Below are 11455 nucleotides of genomic sequence, written 5' to 3' on the forward strand. Positions count from 1 at the left end.
CAGCCCTTCTATAGGCCCTGGAAGGGGCACTTCCCCAGCCCTGGGTTTGAAACCTGGAAAATACCTTCTTCCAAGAGAGCTCAGGAGGGCCAAGTCATGTCTGGGTCTGTTCTCTCCACTGGTCCCAGGAGTGCCCTCTGGAGTGCCACCTCTGGTTGTACTGTGGGCTGGGGTCTGGGAGTGTGTGCATGTTTGGGTGTGTAAATCTGCATGTATGCATCTGTGCGTCTGAGTGTCTGTGTCTGTGATTATGTCTCTGTGTAGCTGTCTCTGGGTGGCTCTGTGTTTTTCTCTTTGTATGCATTTGGGTGTCCTTTCTTCCTGAATGTGTGTTGGTTGTGCAAATCTGTGTTTGTGTTTCTGATTGTGTAATGTGTGTGTCTCTGGCATGTGTGCCCCCTGTGGAAGTGTCTGTGTATACCTGGCTTCTGTATCTTTGTGTATGTGTTGAGGTTTGTGCATGTGAATTTGCTTCTCCTTTGGGTGTCCCTAATTGTGTTTGTATTTGTGTGTTTACGTTTCGTGTAGTGTCTGTGTTCTATGTCTGACTCTGCCTGTAGGTCTGTGCCAGTGTGTGAATGTGTGTGCAAGTGCGTGTGCACGTGGGTGTCCATTGTGTGTAGAGTCAGCCCTGTGGAGCTCTGTCTCATGGTCCTGTGTGTGTATCTCTGTTCCCCTGGTGTGTGTGTGTGTGCCTGTCCTTGGGCCATACTCCTGAGTGCCCAGATGAAGCTGGGGCGGTTCTGTGCCTCTGTGTCTCTGTGCCTGTGGGTATCTATTTATCTCCCTGTGAGTTTCTGGGTTTGTGCACCTCAGAAGTTGGCAGTCACAGAGAGGCCTCTCCGATGTTGACCTCCAGGGGTGGGTGAGAAAGGGACAGTATGTGCTTCTCTCATCCCCAGGCTGGGCCTTTTCTGCCCCTGCTTTTCTGAGCTTCTGGTGGTCCCTGTTAGGCCCCAAGGAGGGATGGCATGAAGGGTCAGGTCACAGGACTCCAGGCCAGGAGTGTGGGGAGGACTCTGGGTCGCCAGAGAGAGTTATATTGAAAGAAGGAAGATTGTCTGTGGTGGGGGGATTCTGGGCTGGAGGGAGCCTGGGCCCTGGGAGGGTGAATGAGTGGGGTCCTCTAGGAAGGGCTCAGGGACAGAGCTCCTGGGTCGCTCGGAAGGTCTGATGTGTAGGTGCCTACAGGGGATAGTTAGGGGCAGGGCTCCTAGGCCCCAGGCAGGGCTAGAGGAGTGCTGGGTGCCCAGAGGCTGGGGCCCTCACTCACACATGCCAGGTTTAGGCTGGGGCACATGTGCACATGGGCATTATTGGGGGACACAAAGGACCATTGGGTGGGGGAGGCAGAGGTGGTCTGGCAGGCAAATATAGTCCCCAAGCCAAGGCTGACCACCCAGGACATCTGCCCTGCCCCGGCCTTCCTGGGGCCCCACTCCAGGGCACAGGCAGGTGCCTGGAGCCACATGGGGCACACCTCCTGGACCCCTGTGTCCTGGCCATTGAAGGGTGCTTAGGGCTACCCTGAGAAACTGGTGCCAGGAGGCAGAATCTGGTCCCAAGATATTTCGGGTTGTGGATTAGGGAGAACTACAGAGCGAGGGCACTTAACATAGGTTCATTCCCAGAATAAATGCTCCACACAGGGTATTGTCAAAATTAGTATTTTATTACCTGGAATTCCAATCTGTGTACTCACCTGGGAAATTCTAAAGAGACAGAGAGGACTTGGAGGAGGCAGAGTAACTGAATGCAACTTAAAAGAACAAAAACAGTCCGGGTGTGGTGGCTCACGCCTGAAATCCCAGCATTTTGGAAGGCTGAGGCGGGTGGATCACCCGAGGCCAGGAGTTCAACACCAGCCTGGCCAACATCGTGAAACTCTATTTCTACTAAAAATACAAAAATTAGCTGGGTGTGGTGGTGGGCACCTGTAGTCCCAGCTACTCAGGAGGCTGAGATGGGAGAAGGGCTTAAACCCGGGAGGTGGAGGTTGCAGTGAGCCAGGATCACACCACTGAACTCCAGCCTGGGCAACGAGAATGAAATTCTGTCTCAAAAAAAAAAAAAAAAAAAAAGATAAGAAAGAAAAAGAAAAAGAAAAGAAAACCATTGGAATTGTGGCACTCCTGATACTTTTCCAAATCAACCCTCTCAATGTCCCATCATCACCCCGCCCTAGTGGGGAGACTGAAGTGGCCAGGGATTGGCCCAAGGTGCACAGTGGGTTCCGAGTTCACTGCTGATTACATCTGACCAAGCTCCTTTTCCGAAGTTCACTTTGTTTAATCTTTCCAGTGACGGTTTTCGCCAGCTCCGGGATAAACTCCACCTGGTTAAGGATAAGGGAAATCCACAGTGACTTAGTCCTGTTGTCATTTCCTACCAATTCCCTACCCTCCTCCTCTGCCCCTCCACAGTCTCCCACACAGGCTGACACCATATGGTGGCCTTAATGGAATCCACCGAGCGTGTCAGGTTCTCCCCTTGGCCCCTTGAAGGTGGATGTAGCCATGTGATGTGACTCTGGAGCTGTGAGTGGAAGTGAAGCGTGTCACCTCAAGACAGAAGGGTTGGGAGCCACTGAGACTGGCCACCCTCTCGTCCATCTCTTAGAGCAGCTGACAGGTGGAGGCTGCTCCCTTATCCTGTTGGTGGATGAGGGGATGTGAAGCACAAGGCCCAGCAAAGCCATGGTGGACGTGCCGCATGAGCAGGATAAGAACCTTCAGTGTTGTAAATTTCCATTGTCTGGGGCTGTCCACTGTACCTACAGTGATATCTAGCCCATCATCGCAGGCATGCACCATCTATTTCATGCTCTGTGAAGCAGACTAGCCTACCCTCAGAACATGAACTTGTTATCAGACACACATAGGTTTCAGTTTCAGCCGTGCCTCTTAATGACTGCAACCTTGGGCATTTGACTTTGTGTCTCTGAGCCTCAGTTTTGTTTTTGTAAAATGGTTTGCTATGCTATGTCAGGTGGAGGAGAGGATTTAATGAAATAAAAATCCATGTAAAGCATTGAGCCCAGGGCCTGGCACACACAGTGGGTACTCAGTCAATGCTAGCCATGTAGCTTCATAATGTGTATTGACTGTCAATACTCAGACGATGCAGCAAAGCATTACAAAGAAGGAAGTGTTAACTTGTTGGCATATGTATCTCTTTGCACTTTATTTTCAAACAGATAGGATAATGCCACGTATACTTTTTCATAGTATGCTTTTTTCTCTTAATATGTGTTGAGATATATGTTAAAGATATAAAAAACTGAATCATTATTTTAAATTGCAGGGTTATATTCAATTTTATGAAAACCTTATTTCTCTATTGTTTGACTATTTGTAGGTTGCACAAGGCATTGAATTAAAATAACCATATCAGAATGCATTGCATTTATAAAGATAAATATCATTCTATTAATTTTTGTTTGTTATATGTATGTATATATATTTTGAGTTGCAAAACAGAACATATTTCTTCCTATGAATCATGTTAGAAAAAGTTTGGAAGCTGCTGATTTGGATTTTTTTTCAAATTTTTACAGGATTATAAATAACCTTTCTAAAAATATCCTTGGGCACTTGACTGATTTTTGTTTTTAGGTTAATATGTCAGCAATGATTCCTTTTGGATTTCTGACACAAGATAGCAATTTCCATCCAAATAAATCAACTATGCCATCCCATCCCTAAACCAAATTCCTTCTTCTGCAGAAGAAAAAGCCAGTACTGTGACTGCCTAAGCTTTCCCCTGCACAGCCACCCTATGAGACATGGGGCAGGAGCACTGGGAGCTGTTCAGGGGCACCAGACCCCTTCCATCTGCCCTCACTCACCTTCCTTGGGGACTTGCATGAGACTGTCACTGACTTTACATGCTGCTGCAGCTCCTTGGTCAGCTGGTCCTTGTCATGGGACAGAAACTGTGGGGTCAGGACAATAAACACCTTCACCACCTGCAGAATGAGGGCAGAGGCTTATGGTGAGTGTCAATCTATTACATAGCTTAAAAAGTCAACATTGGTGGGGTGCAGTGGCTCACACCTATAATCCCAGCACTTTGGGAGGCTGAGGTGGGCAGATCACTGGAAGTCAGGAGTTCGAGACCAGCTTGGCTAACATGGTAAAACCTGATCTCTACCAAAAATACAAAAATTGACCGGGTGTGGTGGTGCACACCTGTAGTCCCAGCTACTTGGGAGGCTGAGGTGGGAGAATTGCTTGAGCCCAAGAGGCAGAGGTTACATGAGCTGAGATCGTACCATTGCACCCCATCCTGAGCTACAAGAGTGAAACTCTGTCTCAGAAAAATAAAATAAAATAAAATAAATAAAATAAAATAAAATAAAATAACAAGAAAATATAGAGAATTTCACCAAATACCTGGACTTTATTTTTTAAGGATTAAAAAGATATATAGAATTGAGAAAAATAACAGCAATTAAAAACCCAATAGATGGATTTATCAGCAAATTAGACAAAACAGAAGAGAGGATTAGAGAAGTGGAAGTTAGGTTAGTAGAAAACACTGAAATTGAAGGTTAGAGAGAGAGAAAAAGATGGGAAATATAGGAAAGTTAACAAGAGACATGGAACATATCAGACAGGTCTAACTTGTGAGGAATTAGAGTCCCAGAACCAGGAAAGGAAGTGGAACAGTACCTCTATTTAAAGAGAAAATGGGGTTGGGTGCAGTGGCTCATGCCTGTAATCCCAGCACTTTGGGAGGCCGAGGCGGGCAGATCACTTGAGGTCAGGAGTTTGAGACCAGACTGGACCAGACTGAGACCAGTTTCTACCTCCTCCATAACAGGAGGTAGAGAGTGCCTCTACTAAAAATACAAAAATTATCCGGGCATGGTGGTGGGCACCTGTAGTTACAGCTACTCTGGAGGCTGAGGCAGGAGAATTGCTTGAACCTGGGAGGCGAAGGTTGCAGTGAGCCAAGATGGCACCACTGCACTCCAGTCTGGACGACAGAGTGAGAATCTGTCTCAAAAAACATAAATAAATAGGCCTGGCATGGTGGCTCACGCCTGTAATCCCAGCACTGTGGGAGGCCAAGGCGGGTGGATCATCAGGTCAGGAGATCGAACCCTTCCTGGCTAACACGGTGAAACCCCATCTCTACTATAAACACAAAAAATTAGCTGGGCGTGGTGGCGGGTGCCTGTAGTCCCAGCTATTTGGGAGGCTGAGGCAGGAGAATGGCGTGAACCCAGAAGGCGATGTTTGCAGTGAGCCAAGATCGCACCACTGCACTCCAGCCTGGGTGACAGAGTGAGACTCTGTCTCAACAAAAACAACAACAACAACAAAAAACAAACCAAAAAAACATAAATAAATAAAAATAAAAGGAAATTTTAAAAAAGAGAAAACGTTCCCCCACAAATCTCAAAACAAATAAAAGACATTAATTCACAGACAGGAATCTCTACAAATCCTAAGCAGGCAAATAGAAAAAAAATCGTGATTAAATTGCTAAAAAAAAAAAAAAAAAGAAAACATTCAAAAGCAGCCAGAGGAAAAAAAGACATATTACTTTCAAAGAAACAACAATAAATGGGAGAAGGACTTTTCATCAGAAACTACAGAAGCCAGAAACCCCATGGAATGACATTTTTCATGGTGAAATGAAAAAAATCTGCCAACTTAAAATTCTACCTACTGAAATATAGTTCAAAAATAAAAGTGTGGGGTTCTAGAAAATGGCAGCAATGACGATGACATCACTTTTAAATCTCCCCTCATCATCACATACCAACAGAGTAACTAGATAACAAAACCAAAAACTTATGGACAATACAACACAACTACATGATAAAATCCTAGCAGAAACAAAACAAGACTTCCAGCAACATTCATCAGGAAAAAAGACATAATGTCCAATTTTGAGAACAAAAAGAAGATATCAATTAAATCCTACAGATATTAAAAATAAAAGAATATTATAAACAACTTTATGTCAACAAACTTGACAGCTAGATGAAACTGACAAATTTCCTCAAAAGACACAAATTATAAAATCCAAATTATCCTATATCTATTAAAGAAATTAAGGCAAAGAGAATCTACAGCTAAGTTATTAGAATGGATAAGAAGATTTAGGCCTGGTGCAGTGGCTCATGCCTGTAATCCCAGCACTTTGGGAGTCCAAGGTGGCAGGATTGCTTGAGCTTAAGAGTTCGAGACCAGCCTGGGCAACATGGTGAAAGACCATCTCAAATTTTTTTTTTTAAAAAAAGAATGGATAAGAATATTCAGCAAGAATGTGGGATACAAAATATAAAAATCATTCGCACTTCTAGCAGCCACAAACAGAAAAGACAAATTTTAAAAAGATACCATTTATGGTTGCAATAAAGGATACAAAATGCCTAAAAATAAATTTAACAAAAGATGTGTAAGTGGAAAAAATTATATATCTTTATGAAAGCTATTGAAGAGGCCAGGCGTGGTGGCTCATGCCTATAATTCCAGCACTTTGGGAGGCCAAGGCGGGTGGATCACCTGAGGTCAGGAATTCGAGTCCAGCATGGCCAACTTGGGGAAACCCTGTATCTACTAAAAATACAAAATTAGCTGGGCATGGTGGCATGTGCCTGTAATCTTAGCTACTGGGGAGGCTGAGGCAGGAGAACCTCTTAGAACCCGGGAGGCAGAGGTTGCACTGAGCCGAGGTCGTGCCATTGCACTTTAGCCTGGGCAACAGAATGAGACTCTGTCTCAAAAACAAAACAAAAACAAGAACAGTAAGAACAAGAGAAAAACATTAAAGAAGTCTTAGGCAAAAGAGACACAGGCCATATTCTAGCTTTTACTTGAAGTTCAGGAGTACATGTGCAGGTTTGTTATATAGGTAAACTCTTGTCATGGGAGTTTGTTGTACAGATTATTTCATCACCCAGGTATTAAGCCCAGTACCCACTAGTTATTTTTTCTGCTCCTCTCCCTCCTCCCACCCTCCATCTTCCCATAGGCCCCAGAGTCTGTTGTTCCTGTCTATGCATCCATGTGTGCTCATTATTTGTCTCTCACTTATACATGAGAACATGCAGCATTTGGTTTTCTGTTCCTGCATTAGTTTGAAAAGGATAGGGCCATATTCATAGATTGGGATATTCAGTCTTTTGAAGATGTCAGTCTCCCAACTGATTTATAGCTACAACATGTACTATAATTCAAACAAATCCTAACAGCTTTTTTTTTTTTTTTTTTTTTTGATACGGAGTCTTGCTCTGTGGCCCAGGATATAATGCAAAGGTGTGATCTCAGCTCACTGCAGCCTCTGCCTCCCAGGTTCAAGTGATTCTCCTGTCTCCTGCCTCAGTCTCCCTAGTAGCTGGGAGTACAGGCTCACACCACCATGCCTGGCTAATTTTTGTATTTTTAGTAGAGACAGGGTTTCACCATGTTGGCCAGGCTGGTCTCAAACTCCTGACCTCAGGTGATCCACCCACCTCAGCCTCCCAAAGTGCTGGGATTATAGGTGTGAGCCACCGTGCTGGGCCCAGTTATGACCTTCTTTAATCTGCAGTCTCCACACAGACACAACTAACCCACACATGTGAATACATATTAGATTCTCACCAATTAAATACATATCAAATTCCAAACTAAGAATTCATATAAGCATATTTTCACATACACAAAACCACCCCCACAAATCTCACACCCTCCAAAATCCAAAATCAATCTTCCTGACATTCTCAAGTACACACTAACCCAACCACCCAAGATACACACGTGTGTGCAGTAAATTTTAGATACATGTGTAGCCTACAATTTACAAATAATATACCACTACTTTTAATTTGTAAATTCCACATAAGTAAGCGATTCTCATGGAAGCTTTTCTTGACTTTGGCCACACTCTTGCAACCACAACCAACTTGTGCTACCGTCAACAAACTATGACTAAAGGCCTGTTCTTCCACTTTGCAGCTGCTCATATTATTGACAAATGAGCGTATTAGAACATGCATGCTGGCTGATCATTCTGATCAAGTCAACAAGCTTCACAACTTACTCAATGAGGTCGTTCGTGAGAACTTCACTGATTTTACGAGGACAGGAGCTACTTCTTTGCTGAACTGCATCACGGTTTCAACTGCTGAGGTTTTCCTCAAGCTTTTGCATTGTTTGGAATGTGAAAGGCACGGCCCAGACACACTTTGGGGTTCCCACTGCATTGTTACACCTCCCCCTTCACTTCAGGGCCAGGTGAGCAAGGGAAAGGGGCGCAGCCTGGGCGTCCCGCAGCGCCCCCGCTAGGAAAGCTATGAACGCTCCCGCCTTGAGCTCAGCCACAGGCCTGCTCTGGTCACAATGTGGGGTCGCCCCGCGGACACTGGTGACCAGTGGAAGCATGACCAGGAGGCGATTACCTTCTAATCGCCCTTGGCTTTAGGTAACGCGAAGTAGGACGCCATGAGAGCGAAGGCCGTTGGGTAACCGCCCTTTGCTCTCGCGCTGCGCGTCTCCCTGCCACGAACCGCCGGCAACCGCTGCTGGGAGCGGTTGAGGTTCCGCGGGCCTCGCGCTGGAACCCGGCCCGCCTCAAGGCTCGTGCGCAGGCGCACGGGGCAAGCCAGGAGCCCGCCCTGGGAGGGCCCCGCTGGAGATGGGGAAACGGAGGGAGGCGGCACCTGGGCGCTTCGTGGGGCCAGACAACGCCTCCTCATTGGAAACTCCATGACCATGCCTCTGAGAAACCAGCGCATCCGCAACGACCACTCCTAATTTTCGGTAATACAAACCTGCAGTCCATGCACTTAGGTAACACCCTTGCTGAAAGGTTTACCTTTGGAGGGTTTATCCTAAAGCAAAGTATCCTCAAATTGCATGTCTTGCATTCCCTTTGGATGGCATTTATTTCATTCCTGCTCATGCCTTTCAAAAAATAGTATGCCCTGTTTTCCTACTCAGTCTGGAGAGTCCATTAAAGAATATTTCTGGCAAAGAATTTTAGACCTGAAAACACACTCCAAAATATACTTTCTTCTGACTCCATTCCCAGAGTTTTTCCTACCGCATTCAAATGATTTCTAGAAATGTTTTTGTTGTAGCCTTGATCAATTTCAGTCGATAAAGCAGCAGATAGTAAGGGAACAATTCCAGGCTCCCCCACCCCTGACTCTGCAACACAGTGCAGAATTCCAGTTGGCAATAAAAAACTAGTAGACAAGCAACTCACTGACTTGAGTTTGTAATAGCTTCAGAAAAAACTTTAATCGTCACATCCTTTCTGCTCATTTGCAGGATTCCTATCGTCTGTCTCCACGTGATAACACTGAAGAGCCTTCGCGTCTATGCAGGCCCAGGGCCTTGAGTGCAGAGACTGAGAGCTCTGCAGGACACAGCATGGAGCCGCCATTCCTCTACTGGGTGGAAGAGTATGTGTCCTCTGAACAGGGGATCCAAGCCCTGAGATGTTCTTTCTCAGCAGTCAGTGCGGCCCAGGACTTTCTGTGGGGATGCTCAGAGAGCAGGGGCCGGAGGACTTTTAGCCACCACCTCCTATGGCCAGTCTTCACAAATTACCTTTGGCTAATTTGATTGTCTCTCCTCCTGGGGTCTAGGACTTCAAACATGTACAGAAGCGATTACAGAATTAAGACAAGACACTGTTCCACAGTATATTTTTTGTATCACTGGCTCAGAAAAAGACTCATTCAAATCCCGTATCAAAGCCATGTGTGAGAATCTTGAGAAAGCATCGATTGACTGACTTGACAAGGGAGGAAGGAACCAAGAATTCTGCTCTTCTTCAGTATCTGAGTATGATATTTTGCTTCAACATCCCTCTTAGATGAAGTTAGTGATTGAAAATCATGTAAGTTTGCCCCCTGATAAAAGATCAAGTCCTCAGAAAGATCTCCAAAGCGTTTACGGTGTGTTTGGTTTTGTTTTGTTTTGCTAAGTTTACCATGATTTTGCTTGAATTGCTGCTCTCCGTTGATCTTCTCAGCTAAGATTGAGGTAGAGTTGCACAGCAGAAGATGGCTGCATGTAAGAAGGCAGTTCTGTCTCAGAGGACAAAAGGCCTGGGAGCACCCAGACAGGCAGTCACTGCGTGGAGGTCACTCCCCTCCCAGTGGCCACTGTGGAGGCATTTCATAGAAATGCTTGCTGGACCATTCAGGTTTACAGTTGGGACAAAACCGAGAACTCATGTGGATATTGGACAGGAGTTAGGAAATGACCTTCTCACACAACTAGGGCAAGGAGGGGAGAACCCTGGGCTTGAGACTTGCAATCCACCTCCTGCCCCTGCAGTGTGGCCCCTGTTACATTTTCCTGCAACTCTGCCTTCTTGAGTCCAAATGTCTTCGAAAGGGCCAAATGCTTTGTAAGTGCCAACAGGGTGTGTTTCAGTGAAGGTTCGCAGTGTGCACCGGTCTGGCTGAAGGGCCTCTTCCCTTCCCCAACACCCTCCCATCGTGCAAAATTACCCTGCCCAGCAGGGAGTGACGTGTGTGTCTCAGAAGATTCTGCTGCTGTGCTCTGCATACTCACTCCTTATCTCCTTTGACCAGTTTCCTAACACTCCCCTTGTTCACCACACAGAACATGAGTGCTCTTTCCTGTCGTTTTGACACTAATAAACGGACAGTGATTCTCAGTGTGGAAATGAGAATGAAGTTTTTTTTAAAGACAGGCTACAATAATTCCCACGCAGAGAACCACATGCGATGACACTGGATTCGAAACAGCAAGAATGTATGGTGAAGATGAGGCCAACAGTGAGGTGAGAGAGGCCAGCCAGGGTGTGTGTCAGTGAAGATGAGAAGCAATCAGATAACACCTGTTTCCTCCAGGAAAGACAATGTCATGGCCAGGGAAAAGAGATGGGAGGAAGGCTGGTCATTGCCTATTCCACTGTGCACGTCTGAATTTGCAGCCATGAAAGTATTGCTTGCTTAAATTAAAATCATTCGAAAGATAAAAAATAAACATTTAACACCAGCACAATATGCTGGGAAACAAACTGAAAGGATTTCTGGTCTCAGTGCTGTAGGTCGCATAGCCACTCTCCTGGATTGAGGCTTTCCAGCAAAGGGGCTGGGAAGTAAGGCTGGCCTGCTGGTGTGGACAGAGATTCCAGCAACATACTTGACCTGGGGACACAAGGATTGCTTCCTAAACAATGATGAGCACACAGCCACCTAATAGCCTGGATCGGCTGAGGCCATCCTGATTTCAAACACCCAGTCCCCTTGCCTTCCTAAGAACCCCTGTGTTTCTCAGAATGAAAACTTGTTTTAATTTTGTTCACGAAGTGCAGCCCCTGTTGAAATTCATCAAGAGTGGGAAAGAGCCAAAGTGGGAAGGAGCGTGTGTTGATTGGCACGAAAGTAGGTCTGTTGATAAAGAATGGAAGTAAAGGGGACATCAGGTAGAAGCTTTTGCTGTGAGTCAGAAGGACAATTTAAAAGTTGCCT

General features: G+C 45.7%; 1 long non-coding RNA gene across 1 annotated transcript; it reads right to left on the reverse strand.

Moving 5' to 3' along the window:
* Positions 1–1653: 1653 nt before the first annotated feature.
* On the reverse strand, positions 1654–8489 carry LOC129480949 (uncharacterized). Its single transcript, XR_008657197.2, has 3 exons — positions 8041–8489; positions 3848–3967; positions 1654–2335 (listed from the first exon to the last, which is right to left on the reverse strand). It is a non-coding gene; the product is annotated as an uncharacterized lncRNA (long non-coding RNA).
* Between the last annotated feature and the right edge of the window lie 2966 nt (positions 8490–11455).

The sequence above is a fragment of the Symphalangus syndactylus genome, chromosome 4 (genome assembly GCF_028878055.3).
Source record: "Symphalangus syndactylus isolate Jambi chromosome 4, NHGRI_mSymSyn1-v2.1_pri, whole genome shotgun sequence".
NCBI classification, from domain to species: Eukaryota; Metazoa; Chordata; class Mammalia; order Primates; family Hylobatidae; genus Symphalangus; species Symphalangus syndactylus.